This window comes from Leopardus geoffroyi, chromosome C3 (genome assembly GCF_018350155.1).
Source record: "Leopardus geoffroyi isolate Oge1 chromosome C3, O.geoffroyi_Oge1_pat1.0, whole genome shotgun sequence".
NCBI classification, from domain to species: Eukaryota; Metazoa; Chordata; class Mammalia; order Carnivora; family Felidae; genus Leopardus; species Leopardus geoffroyi.
In genome coordinates, this window is record NC_059338.1 from 93,049,737 (window position 1) to 93,061,847 (window position 12,111).

The 12,111-nt window shown below is 37.2% G+C and overlaps 1 protein-coding gene and 1 long non-coding RNA gene across 3 annotated transcripts in view; both read left to right on the forward strand.

The window, feature by feature from the left end:
• The window catches only part of EIF3H (eukaryotic translation initiation factor 3 subunit H), a 101,219-nt gene that overhangs the window by 33,390 nt on the left and 55,718 nt on the right, over window positions 1-12,111 (forward strand). The window lies entirely within an intron of this gene.
• On the forward strand, window positions 1,029-10,137 carry LOC123585561. Its single transcript, XR_006706284.1, has 3 exons — window positions 1,029-1,062; window positions 5,932-5,934; window positions 9,922-10,137. It is a non-coding gene; the product is annotated as an uncharacterized LOC123585561 (long non-coding RNA).

A 12,111-nucleotide genomic window follows, 5' to 3' on the forward strand; every position in this document is an offset into this window, starting at 1 on the left:
TGCAACCCTACATTTCCCCACTACCCTCACTCCCAGACACATTCACCCTTTGTTTTCTCTAATGTCGAACCTACAGACATTTTATTATACCGTATAGACAACCTTTCTTCCCTGCTTGATTGGTGAGAAGATCACAAAATTATTCCAGTGGTCTTTGCAGAAATATATCTGTCAAATGCCTGTTTTGTAAAATTGGACAGTGCTGACCTCAAAGAGGAAGTTTTTGATGGCAGGACCCCTCCACTAGCAGCAGTGGCTGTGGGAGTCCGGCAGCACAGAGGCGTAGGTGGGGCTCTTTGGGCTTGCAGCAGCCTGCCGAGGAGAACCCAGCAGGCAGCAGCAGCCGTGTCCGCAAGCCTCTGGGGCTTCCAGGCTCCTCTGCTCTCACTTTACCTTCTCCTTTATATGTCTTTATCCCTTTGTTATTCATTCATCAAATCAGTATTGCGTTGGGAACTATGTGCCAGGCATGTCCGCTGGCTGTCGTGTACTTCTGCTAAGGATGTTTTCTGAAGTGATCATTGTTTAAAGAATTTAACTATTCTAAGCGGTATGTTTGACTTGAAGCATGGGAAGATTTGTTAGCACGTTATTTTAGGGAATTGGATTATTAGTATCAAGTCTAGATTATGTTACTATTCAGGTGAAAGTATCCAGAAGATATTTTTGTGTAGTTGGAGAATGACTTGGGTTTACAAGTATGTATCTGCAAATCTGTACATCTCCAAATTTGCAACTCAGAGATTCTGTTGCTTTGTTACAGTAATTTTGTTCCTAAAAATGTATAAGTCATCATGTATTTTTTACTTTCATAGTGGAAATATATGTATATATATATTTTAAATTTTTTTTTTTTTTCAACGTTTATTTATTTTGGGGACAGAGAGAGACAGAGCATGAACGGGGGAGGGGCAGAGAGAGAGGGAGACACAGAATCAGAAACAGGCTCCAGGCTCTGAGCCATCAGCCCAGAGCCCGACGCGGGGCTCGAACTCACGGACCGCGAGATCGTGACCTGGCTGAAGTCGGCCGCTTAACCGACTGCGCCACCCAGGCGCCCCTGTATATATATATTTTAAATCTCAGTAGTGACTCCCAAGATTTTAGATGAAAGTTTTTCTGTCAATAATTTTAATCTATAAATAAATGTACGTGGTTTTAAAAGTCTGTTACCGAGACTCTTTTGGTAATGTGAGTTACTTCTCCTTAGTTTTAAAATTTCTTCTTCCCCTATCACTCCCATCACCACTCCTGTCCTGAAAATATAGTAAGTCAAGACAAAACACTAAAAAAATTTAGTACTAGAAGAGAGTGAAAGGCTTTATGAAGAGAATTAACCATTTTCTGTGATGATCACAGGAGGAATGGGATGGTGTGGACATAATGTGAAATATTAAGATCACTGTAAGCCGTATCTGGGTTGTTTCTGTGCTACTTTAGGAGATATTTGACATAACTAACAGTGAGACTATGTTGTTCTGTCAGAATCCAGGCTTGAATTTCTTTCGAATTGTCTGTTTGTCCTGTTGGGAGCCTGGTAAAAAATTATGTAGCCAGTTTCACATATGTGGAAATGATGTGTGCACACATAAATACCATTATAGTCTTAGTTGAGAGAATTCCTAAAATCATTTATAGACAGATCTTGCGAACTTTTCTGAAGGGGATAAAAGGAAGGACATTTAGACTGAGTTCTGGCTAAAGTTTTGTAAAGTTCTGGCTTACTACTAATTGAAGTCATGGGTCTCTCTAGCCTGTTTTCCCATTTGCAGAGTGGATCACAACAGGAACTTTTGTAATTCTTTTAACAGATGAGAAACTGAGACTCAGACCCAACTCTAAAATTAGTGGCAAATTCAGAACTAGAAACCCCAAAATGAAATGTGTAATCCGCAGCAATTTGGGAGTGTTGTCAGTAATCTGAGTATTTTGTCAAAATCACTATGAATGAATGATATAGGTGCCTGCAATTGTGACTTGTAAGCATGATGTATTTACTTAAAAGTTTACTTCTTGGTGTTATCAGTTAATGTTAACACTACTGGAATCAAATGATTGTTGAATTTAACACTAAACATCAGAGTTTCCCAAGTTTGTGTTCGTATACTCAGTATTAAATACAAATAAAGGGCAATTCTAATCTTCAGGTCAACAGAAAGTTAATGGTGGTTTGATATATCCACTCAACTCGGACACTGGAAACCCATTTAAATACTGAAAGTACAACTTCTAATATTTTGTTACATGGAATGAAGAAACTAAGTATAGATTAATCTGGGTAGATTAAGGGACGCAAATGTGTTCTTATGAAATGCCACTGAATGCAGTTACAAACAATAGGTTGAATAGATAGTTTAATTTGACTTAGGAAATCAGTGTTGACTGACACAGGAAAACTTTCTAGAATACATTGCTTCTTTGCAGATGACTTAAACAGACAGGAGTGATAAAGACTGTCATGTGAATTTCCTTCTTTACTGAGTACACAGCATTGTTAAGTGGTATATTGTGCGATGTTTCCAATCTGCTGTAACTGCCATCTGCACAAGCGGAATGAAAGACAAGAGAACATGGAAAGGAAATGGATCAGTTAGTTGTAAGGAATCTGTGTGAACGCTGGGTGCCACTCATGAAACACTGAGCAGTTGGTGGTTTTCCTTTGTAACCAGTGCAACTAGCTGTCCGTAAACTGGAGTTGTGCACCACGTGCAGCTCTCACAGTTCACCTTTTGGATGTCCTGGTGTGCACCTGTGGTTGAGAGCAACTAGGAAATCCAGGGACTGTAACTGTGCTCATGCTACTCTTTTCTTATTCTTTATCTTTGGATGTAATCTTTTTGCTGCTTTGGTGTTTGGTACCACTGTTGAGGTAGATGTAATAATCCTAGAATGTTTACTGTACCTAAATGGAATTTTTTTAGAAACAAATTATGCTATAAGACATGTTTCCTGAGAAACATTTAAGTACTTTTGAAAAAAGTAAGACCTATAGATAAGAAAACAGCTTCAAAATCTTACAAGTTATAAGCAAAAGAGAACCATGTGAATGATGGAGAGGTTTTGTATGGGTGAGAGGAACTGACTGGTAGAATCTAACCTGTGTGCCTATGTAAGTGGATAAATCTCTTATTTGAATCTGAGGTTTATAACTTGTAAACAGTTTTTTTATGTCTGTATGGTTACCTTTTTGATGTAAACATGTGAGCTCTTATAGTTAGTTATGAGTCATCTGGTACCTACTTAGGAATTAACATATACTTATATAGATGACTAATAATACAAAGCCACCGTGGTTTCTGTGGTTCTGTGGAACCAACCATGGTTCCAGTTCTAAAACATTTAAAATGAGACTGCTGTCTCTTTTTTAAATTTTTTTGGACAAAGAGTTGTCTTATCAGAAAACTGCAGTAACTTAAGCAGATCCATAACTGGGGGGGATTAATAACAGAAAGTTTTTGTTGACACCAGGAAGTAGATTAAATAGTGCAATTGTGGTAATGAGTACCATATATGATAAGCCTGAGCCACCTGGGTTTTATTAGGCTGCTTGATACTTTGATCACAATATTATTTCAAGGCTTGTCTATTTAAATTGCTAAGGTTTCTTGTCATCTTTGTGATTTAGACCATAATTTCTTTCACTGTGAAGAGATTTTTTTTTTTTTTAAAGAAAGACCACTCAAGCCAAAATTGTAGGGAAGTGCAAGTTCAACAGCTAAGCAAGCTATAGAATGAGAAAACCTGTTAAACATAAGATTAAAAGCTTAAAAGTATAGCAGTTGAGCATCAGGTTCATCTGAGCTTGCTTTTCTTTAGCTTTTTGCTTGGATCATAATTACACTTTTGTTTATCATATATGGTAGTGGAGTATTATAAGGACATTTGGCATAATTCAATTAATTATTGTTTGGTATAAATATGTGCATTTAAAATACATGTTTCATGCTTTGAGAATGTGGTACTGCTATCGGTTTTCCTTAGATGATAGTAAGTGGTTTTGATGAACATCTTTGAGAATTTATGGAAAGATTTTAACTACTTCACCCAAATGAATGAATTATATAATAATCACAGAATTTAATTTGTTTGATAAATTATCTTGTTTTGTCTTTGAACTTGAAATTTTAAACTTTATAGTCTGATACAGATGAAAGAAATTTTTCGTCATCACAATCAACAGACTTTCCATCCACTAATTTTCTTTACCGTAGAAATAGTCTTTCATAGGTATTTAGTGGTATCTTTCTTTTGTATTTAAGCAAATATTTTGGCTTGGGAAAATAAATACTCATTTTGACTACTAAAGGGAGAGGACAGGGATGATACAGTAATTTAAGATATTGTTGTTCTTAGCTTCATATAGAATAATCATTATTAAGTACCATTTTGGAAATTTACATTTAAAATGCCTTATACGTGTATTCATTAATTTTCACTGTTTGCTTTTTGAATACTCTTAAAACTGTTGTAATTTGGCTTGAAGTTTCCATGTCCCAGTGTAACTTTTAAGCCTGGCTAAGGGCACTTAAGAATATAATGGTCTTCTTTTAATATATCTGATTTGCCTTTGGCAGTGAAAGGAGTATATGGAAGTGGCAATTAACAGCCTTTTTCTTTTCCTTGATAAGACAAAGGAGCAAAGTATTAAAAAATAGGAAAAAGATGTGACCGTAGGAAGAGTTGCTTACCAGGAGTTTGTAACATTCTTATTTTTGGAAAATAAGGGAGGTACTTGTAAGTTTTAAGGATATGTGACTCATTGATTTGGGAAAGGTGAACTCATATAAGAAGCAGAGAGGCAGGAACAGGCATGTGATAACAGGCTTAGAAAAATGAGAAGGTCTGTCAATTAGAGCAAAAACTTATTTCAGGGCAATAGTATGAAATAATAGATAGGGTCAGATTATGAAAGACTGAATGCTTGAAAAAGAAGCATAGGCATGAAGCAGCTGTTCCTCATTCTAGGTTCCCCAGCAGAGGTATGATAGTATAAAATCAATATTTTATGGCTAGAGGCAGGAAAAAACAGATGGATAATGAGGGTTTGAATGAAATATGGGCAGTAGCAGTAAGAATGGAAAAGTGAATACTAAAGAGATGGAAGAAATGGCAAACGGTTGAGATCAAGGGTATACACACATTTTGAGGATTTGACTTCAGGTACCAAATAACTTTAATATCTGACATATTCTAGAACTAAATTTCTTATCGTCATCCCTTTCCTTCTTGCATAGTTTGTAAAAAGCACTAGTTCTGTGATAATGGTACGTTTGACAGAGCAGATGGGTATAGTAAATGTAAGCCGTTGTTAGCCAGCAGGGGGATTTCTGCTCTTATTATAATTATTATTGCTGTATTTAACATTACTAAAATATTAAATAAGATTTTTCAATTGAGAGAGTTGTTTGGTCCATTTTGAAAGTACATACATTGTTTGGAGTAGTCAGTGTGAGATAAATGTGAAATGATATTTTTAGTTCTGTCTTAATGTAACCTTAACCAACATGAGTTTGCTCTTTAGTGAGTCACAGGTAAAAACTACACCAGGTGGAGTTGTCGCACAAAGGAAACTTTATTTGCGTCAAATAAGGAGATCACGGGGAATAACTTTCAAAGTCATGACTCCCTGAGCAAGGGCGAATGGGTTCGTTTTATTTAGGATTAGGATGAATATTTAGATAGAGAATCCTTGCCATCATATGTAGAGATGGGCATGAGGCTGCGCCTGCGCCATATGGAAACGTGCCTATACGTATATTGTGTGTTATGTAGGAAAGGCTTATGCTCCTCCTCAGGCAGAGATTTTAGTATTAGATGAGGTAAAGGTAGTTGTCTGTCATTCTAGAAGTCACTTCATGGTCCATCACTGCAGGCGTGAATTAGGGTTTTACCCTCAAACTGGTCTGGGTGGTCTGGGCCAACTGGTGGGAGGTCGTTTTAGGGCAGTCGCTATCACTTGAGGTGTGGGTTTGGTTTCCATTTGTCTGAATTAAGAAATTAGCTGGAAAGAAAAGCTTAAGGAAAAATGTGGGACAAAGGTCACTTTGTTAAAGCAGGTGGGCAGTAAAGGTCAGGTCTAGGAGTCTAGCTGGTGACATTGAGAGGATTAATCTTTTTTATTATAAAGATCCAATGGACAACTAAGATCTACTAAGATCAACTAAAAATAGAAATAAAGTAAATCTACTTCACTCTTTAAACAGAACAGTTCATTCATGGGATGGGATTCCTTAGACAGTTGTGCTCTGACTTAATGATAGCTTTGTAACTTGTTGGATTCATTCATTTAACAGATATCTACTGGGTGCTAGCTATCTCAGGAGCTATGCCAGATATTGAGGAATAAAAAAATGAACAAGTGGAGGAGAAAGACATTAGACAGTCTAATTACAAATAATTACAAGTTGTGCTAAGTACCATGCAAGGAATAAACAGATGCTTTAATGGGTGGTGTCCCACCTTAAACAGGCCTCTGCAAAGAGTCTCTGATATGGAGGTAAATTCAACTGAAGGATAAAGTATATTCAGTTGAGGTGAAGGATAAGAAGGAGCTAGCCGGGTGAAGAGCCTGGAGTAGAGGAAAGCCAAGTGCAAAGGCCACACCTGAGGTGGGAATGAGCTTAGCATTGTCCAGCAACTCTCCAAAAGCTAGTGTGCCTGAATAAATCCTGCTAAATGAGAAGCAAGGGGCTATGTCATTGAGAGCCTTTTAGGAGTTTGGGTTTTATTAATTAAGCAGCAAGAGGCTATTGAATTGAAGATTCTTAAGTATATGCAGTAATCTAGTTGAATTGATGATTATCATATTCTTTGTATTTCTGTGACCTAATCAAGACTTTCAGTATTGCGTTTGAAATATTTGTGGAAACATAGCTTTGTGATTGGATTCATTAGTGATAGTGTTTATTCCAAGAAAGTTTATCCATGGCTACTAGATTACCTTCACAAACATAAAATACAAAGTTAGTCTGCAGTCTTTATGTTTTATTAAAATTTGCATTTTGGAATAGTTTTCGATATACTAGAAAGTTTCAAAGATAGTGCAAAGAGCTCCTCTGTAGCCCTCAACCAGGCTTCCCTAAGGTTATCATCTTACATTACTGTGGCACATTAATCTAATTAAGAAACCAAGATACGTAAGATACATTACTGTTAACTAAACTCCAGATTTTATCCAGATTTCACCAGTTTTTTCCCTTTAGTCATGTCCCGTTAGTACCCTCTGGTCTGTGACCATTTCTCAATCTTTGTTTTTCATGATCTGGGTAGCTTTGAGGCATACCCTGTAAGTGTTCTGTAGAACGTCCCTCAGTTTGAGTTTGTTGCATATGTTTTTATGGTTAGACTAGAGTTACAGGTTTTGAGGGAAAACCCCACAGCGATCAAGTGCCCTTCTCATTACATTCTGTTAGAGGGTAGAAGGATACCCACCCGACACCACTGGTGATGCTAACTTTGATCTCGTGGTAAGGTGGTATTTGACATCCTTTTTGAATTATACTGTCTTGGAAATCTGTATAACTTAAGGAATAATCAAAACACAAATGTTTTGGTTGAAAAGTCAGAGTTTCTCTCTTGGAAGAAATAGCTTGAATAATTTTCCTCCTTATAGTGTATTGCTAATAGTTTAATATTTAAACAACATGGGTGAATGTTATATGTTATGTGCCTTACTATGTAATTTTTCACAGGGATCAGATGAAAATTTTGCTTGTATACTATACCATCTTGGACATACTGTTGGGTATCTAACTTCGTACAGGTGGGTTAGGATCTTTCTCTGACTGAATCTGAATTAGATGTTGGAGAACATTCCTTGTATCTTATCAGCACTTCCATATCAGGAATAGTTGATAGCAGCAATTAACAGTTCGCATTTCTCATGCTACAGAGTGTTATTGGCATAGTTTGTTTCCACTTTACGCTGCCTTTTATACAAACGAACTCTCCGGAGGTTTGCATTTGGGGTAAATATACCTAGACGCTGTCCTAGAGTATACTACCAATATGAGAGGTACACACTGGCATACAATATGAGAAAGTAAGAGATGAAGAAAAAAATGCTTGAAATAGTTTGCTTAAAAATAGCTTTAAATAGCTTCATGTTTCTTTCTTGGATGTTTAAAACATTTCAACTTTTTAAATTCTTAAAAGTTAAAAAAAATAGAAAGGATATATTGAAGTTTTAGGGACATCCTTTGGTTTCCTTTTATGCAGTTCTTAAACTTTTATTTGGTCTCTCTTCATATTTGTTGATTAACCTTACTCTTCAATGTATGGAATAAGACAGCAACTGTACATCCAAATTTTATTTGTTAGTAAAGCAGAAATTTTTTACTAGCTATCAGTAAGAACATAACAGTAAGGAACTTTCTTTTCCCTCTTTTTTTTTTTTTAATTTTTTTTTTTTTTAATGTTTATTTATTTTTGAGACAGAGAGAGACAGAGCATTAACGGGGGAGGGTCAGAGAGAGCGGGAGACACAGGATCGGAAGCAGGCTCCAGGCTCTGAGCTGTCAGCACAGAGCCCGACGCGGGGCTCGAACTCACGGCCCGTGAGATCGTGACCTGAGCCGAAGTCGGAAGCTCAACCGACTGAGCCACCCAGGCGCCCCACTTTTCCCTCTTTTTAACCGGGAAAGTAACAGGCTTGAAAGGTGGTGGTGTGGAGACGCTAATCTTTGAATGTTGTCATCGTCGTCATCATTACCATTATTGTACATGTCAGCCACATTGTAATTCCTCACATTTATTGAGCACTTGTCATGTGCTAAGCATTGTGTCGGGCACTTGGCATTCCTTCATTTAATCCCTGTGGCTGCTTTATGAAGTAAGTACTGTGCGGTTGTTCCCAGGCAATACATGGTGGCTGGTATAGGGAAAGATTTCAGAAGAGGAAGAGTCCTCAGCACTAGTTTGAACAGTGGGATTGAAGCTCGTGCTTGAAGATAGGTGACTTCTGCTTCTCTCTCTGACCTTATTTCCTGGCACTACCTTTCACCCTCCCCCTGTTAAGCCAGCTGTACTAAACCACTCCTTTCCCACCCAAACCAAATATCTATCTTGTTGCCGGATAATCCATTATCCTGTTTTGTCCATTGTCTTTACCACCCTAGCTGATTAACTTCTTGTATTTCAGGACTCAGTTTAGACATTTTCCTCAGATCCCATACATATCCCTGAGACAGAACCTGGCTGCATATTCTCATAGGTCATATGTTTATTCCCTGTAAAACTTATTAGACTTTCGTGTATTTAAGCCTCTTACTTTGAAATGATTTCAGTTGCAAAGGGTTCTTGTATACCCTTCATCAGTTTCCCTTAATATTAACATCTTATATAACCATGGTGTATTTATCAAAACTAAAAATTGATACAGATTTTATTTAGATTTCTTCAGTTTTCCTCCTTATGTTTTCTGTTCTAGGATTCGACCCAGGATACCATGTGCTATAGTTGTCCTGTCTCTTTAGTCTCCTCCAGTCTGTATCTTTTCCTTGTTTTTCCTGACTTTGACATTTTTGAAAAGTATTCTTAGCTGTTCTGTCTGTTGTCTGTCATTTTGAGTTTGTCTGATGTTTTCTCATGATCAGATTAAGATTTTGAATTTTGAGGAAGAATACATGTGAAGTTCCTTTTTCATCTTATCATAATAGGGGGTACATTAACTCCACATGTCTTGGTACTGATGAGATTAACCTTGGTTATTTGGTTTAGGTGGTGACTGTCAGGTTTCTCCACTGACAATATTGTTTCCCCTAGAATGAATCCTAAGTCCAGTCCATACTCAAGAGGAGGGGAGTTCCACCCCCCAATCGGTGGAGTATCAGAGAATTTTTGGAGTATGTGAAAAGCACCCCAGTAATTAACAAATATTATGAGGACTGTATAAGACACTATACAGACAAGACACTGTATAAGACACTATATCTTAATTATCTTTTCAGTTACTATTATTTTTACCGATCTGGCTGCTCATCGATGTATTGTTTCCCTTGAAGGTAGAACAGTGGCATGTGGTAAAGAGTAAAATCTTTGTTGGATGGCTAGAACTGACACAGGGAGTTTGTGAATTGCTTACAAAGCTGAAGTAGTTAAGCTTGATCATGTAAGTAGTGAGTGGAGCAGTTTAACAGTATTTGAATGATGTGATAAAAAAATTCGTTCTCATTTCCTTTATTTTAATTTTGTTTGTGATTAGGGAATGTATTCTTCCCTAATTTTAATGTATTTAGAAAAAGGTATTTTTTCTTCTTAGCTTTGAAGGAATACTGATTAGAGTAAAGCAATTTAACAAAATAAATTTAGACCAGAAGTCTTATTTTATGATTAAAGGTACCAGTTGAATGTTTTCACCATACTCTATGTTTAGAAGGGTGGACTCAACTTGGGAAAGCATATAATTCTAAGTAAATTAGCAGTGATAGAAAAATCCCTTCCCATTTCTCAAAAAAGGTGTTTAGAAGTACCAATGTTATGGTTAACCTAGCTCTTGCATTCAAAATGGACTCTGAACCCTAAACAGAGTCCTAAATTTAACTTCCATATTGGATGGAAGTTAACTTCCATATTGGATAGTTTTACTTATGGATGCCTTTCTAGGTTCCTTTCAAACTGTCTAAATCTTTGTATGTTTTTTTTTTTTCCCTTCTGGTTTTATTTTTTTTTTTTAATTTTTTTTTTCAACGTTTATTTATTTTTGGGACAGAGAGAGACAGAGCATGAACGGGGGAGGGGCAGAGAGAGAGGGAGACACAGAATCGGAAACAGGCTCCAGGCTCTGAGCCATCAGCCCAGAGCCTGATGGGGGGGCGGGGGCTCGAACTCACGGACCGCGAGATCGTGACCTGGCTGAAGTCGGACGCTTAACCGACTGCGCCACCCAGGCGCCCTTCCTTCTGGTTTTAAAAAGAATGTTGGTTGATCCACTAGAAACCAGAACAGTAAGCCATGCTTGCATTTGACCTTTGGCGTTTTTGCTAAATGGTAGCTAAAGAATGAAGAGGATTCTTTAAGAGTAACTGGAAAGCGTTAGGAGATTGACAGTTGGCTTTAATCTTTTGTTTCAGCTGCTGTTGCCACTACCCCACCGGGATGAGTGTTCTCTTTTCTCTAGGAAGTTAAGCAGTTCTTGCTCCAGGGCCAGATTATCAATGGCTGTTTAAGATTGTTAAAATCTGAGCCTTCGTGGCTCAGTTGGATGAGCATTAAGTGACGACTCTTGATTTGGGCTCAGGTCAAGATTCCAGGGTTCTGGGATGGAGCCCCACCTCAGACTCCACGCTGAGCATATGGAGCCTGTTTAAGATCCTCTTCCCTGCTTGGCACGTGTGTGCACTCTCTTTTTCTAAAATTAAAAAAAAAAAATTCTTCTACTTCATTATTGCCATTAGAAAAAAAATCTACATGTCATTTGCAGTGGACTCAAGGTCCTTACCTTTAAAAGAGAATGAATAATCAGCACCTGTGTGTTCATTTAAATTAGCGATTTTTGTGAAAAATAAGGAAAAAGTTTGTGGAATTTAGAGGCATCAAATATCCAGTGTTACTGATGACAAAAGTTGGGAAATAGAACTGTGAAGTGGGTGGAAATGTAAATCGGTGTCATCAAATCATTATGATTTTTGTAATCCATAAAATGATACAGTTGGATGACTTAAGAATGGGGGACCTATAACTCATTTATATAACATATAAATGTGTGTATATAAAATTTATATCTAAATTCTTAATAGCCATACCTCTGTTACTGATAACAAAAATGTCTTCTATCACTCAGTGCAAAAAATCTTAAAACAATGAAATTTAGGGGAAAACAGCATTAAAGAGGTAGGAATTAACATGAGAGATTAGGATTTCTCAAAATTGGGGAGGGGGAAGAGGTAGGTGGTGGGGAGCCTTTTGGAAATAGAGGCTGTTGCATGACCAAAGGCACTAAGTGATGCAGGATATGTACAAGTTAGTGCTTCAGTTTCTTCATTCGTAAAAGGAAGACAGTCGATACCTATTAGTTGTGATCATTTTGTTCAGCACTTTGGCCTTTATAACATTGAGAGTGGGCAACTATGAAGGCTTTTGAGTGTTATGACAATGTTCATATCTGTTTTAAGA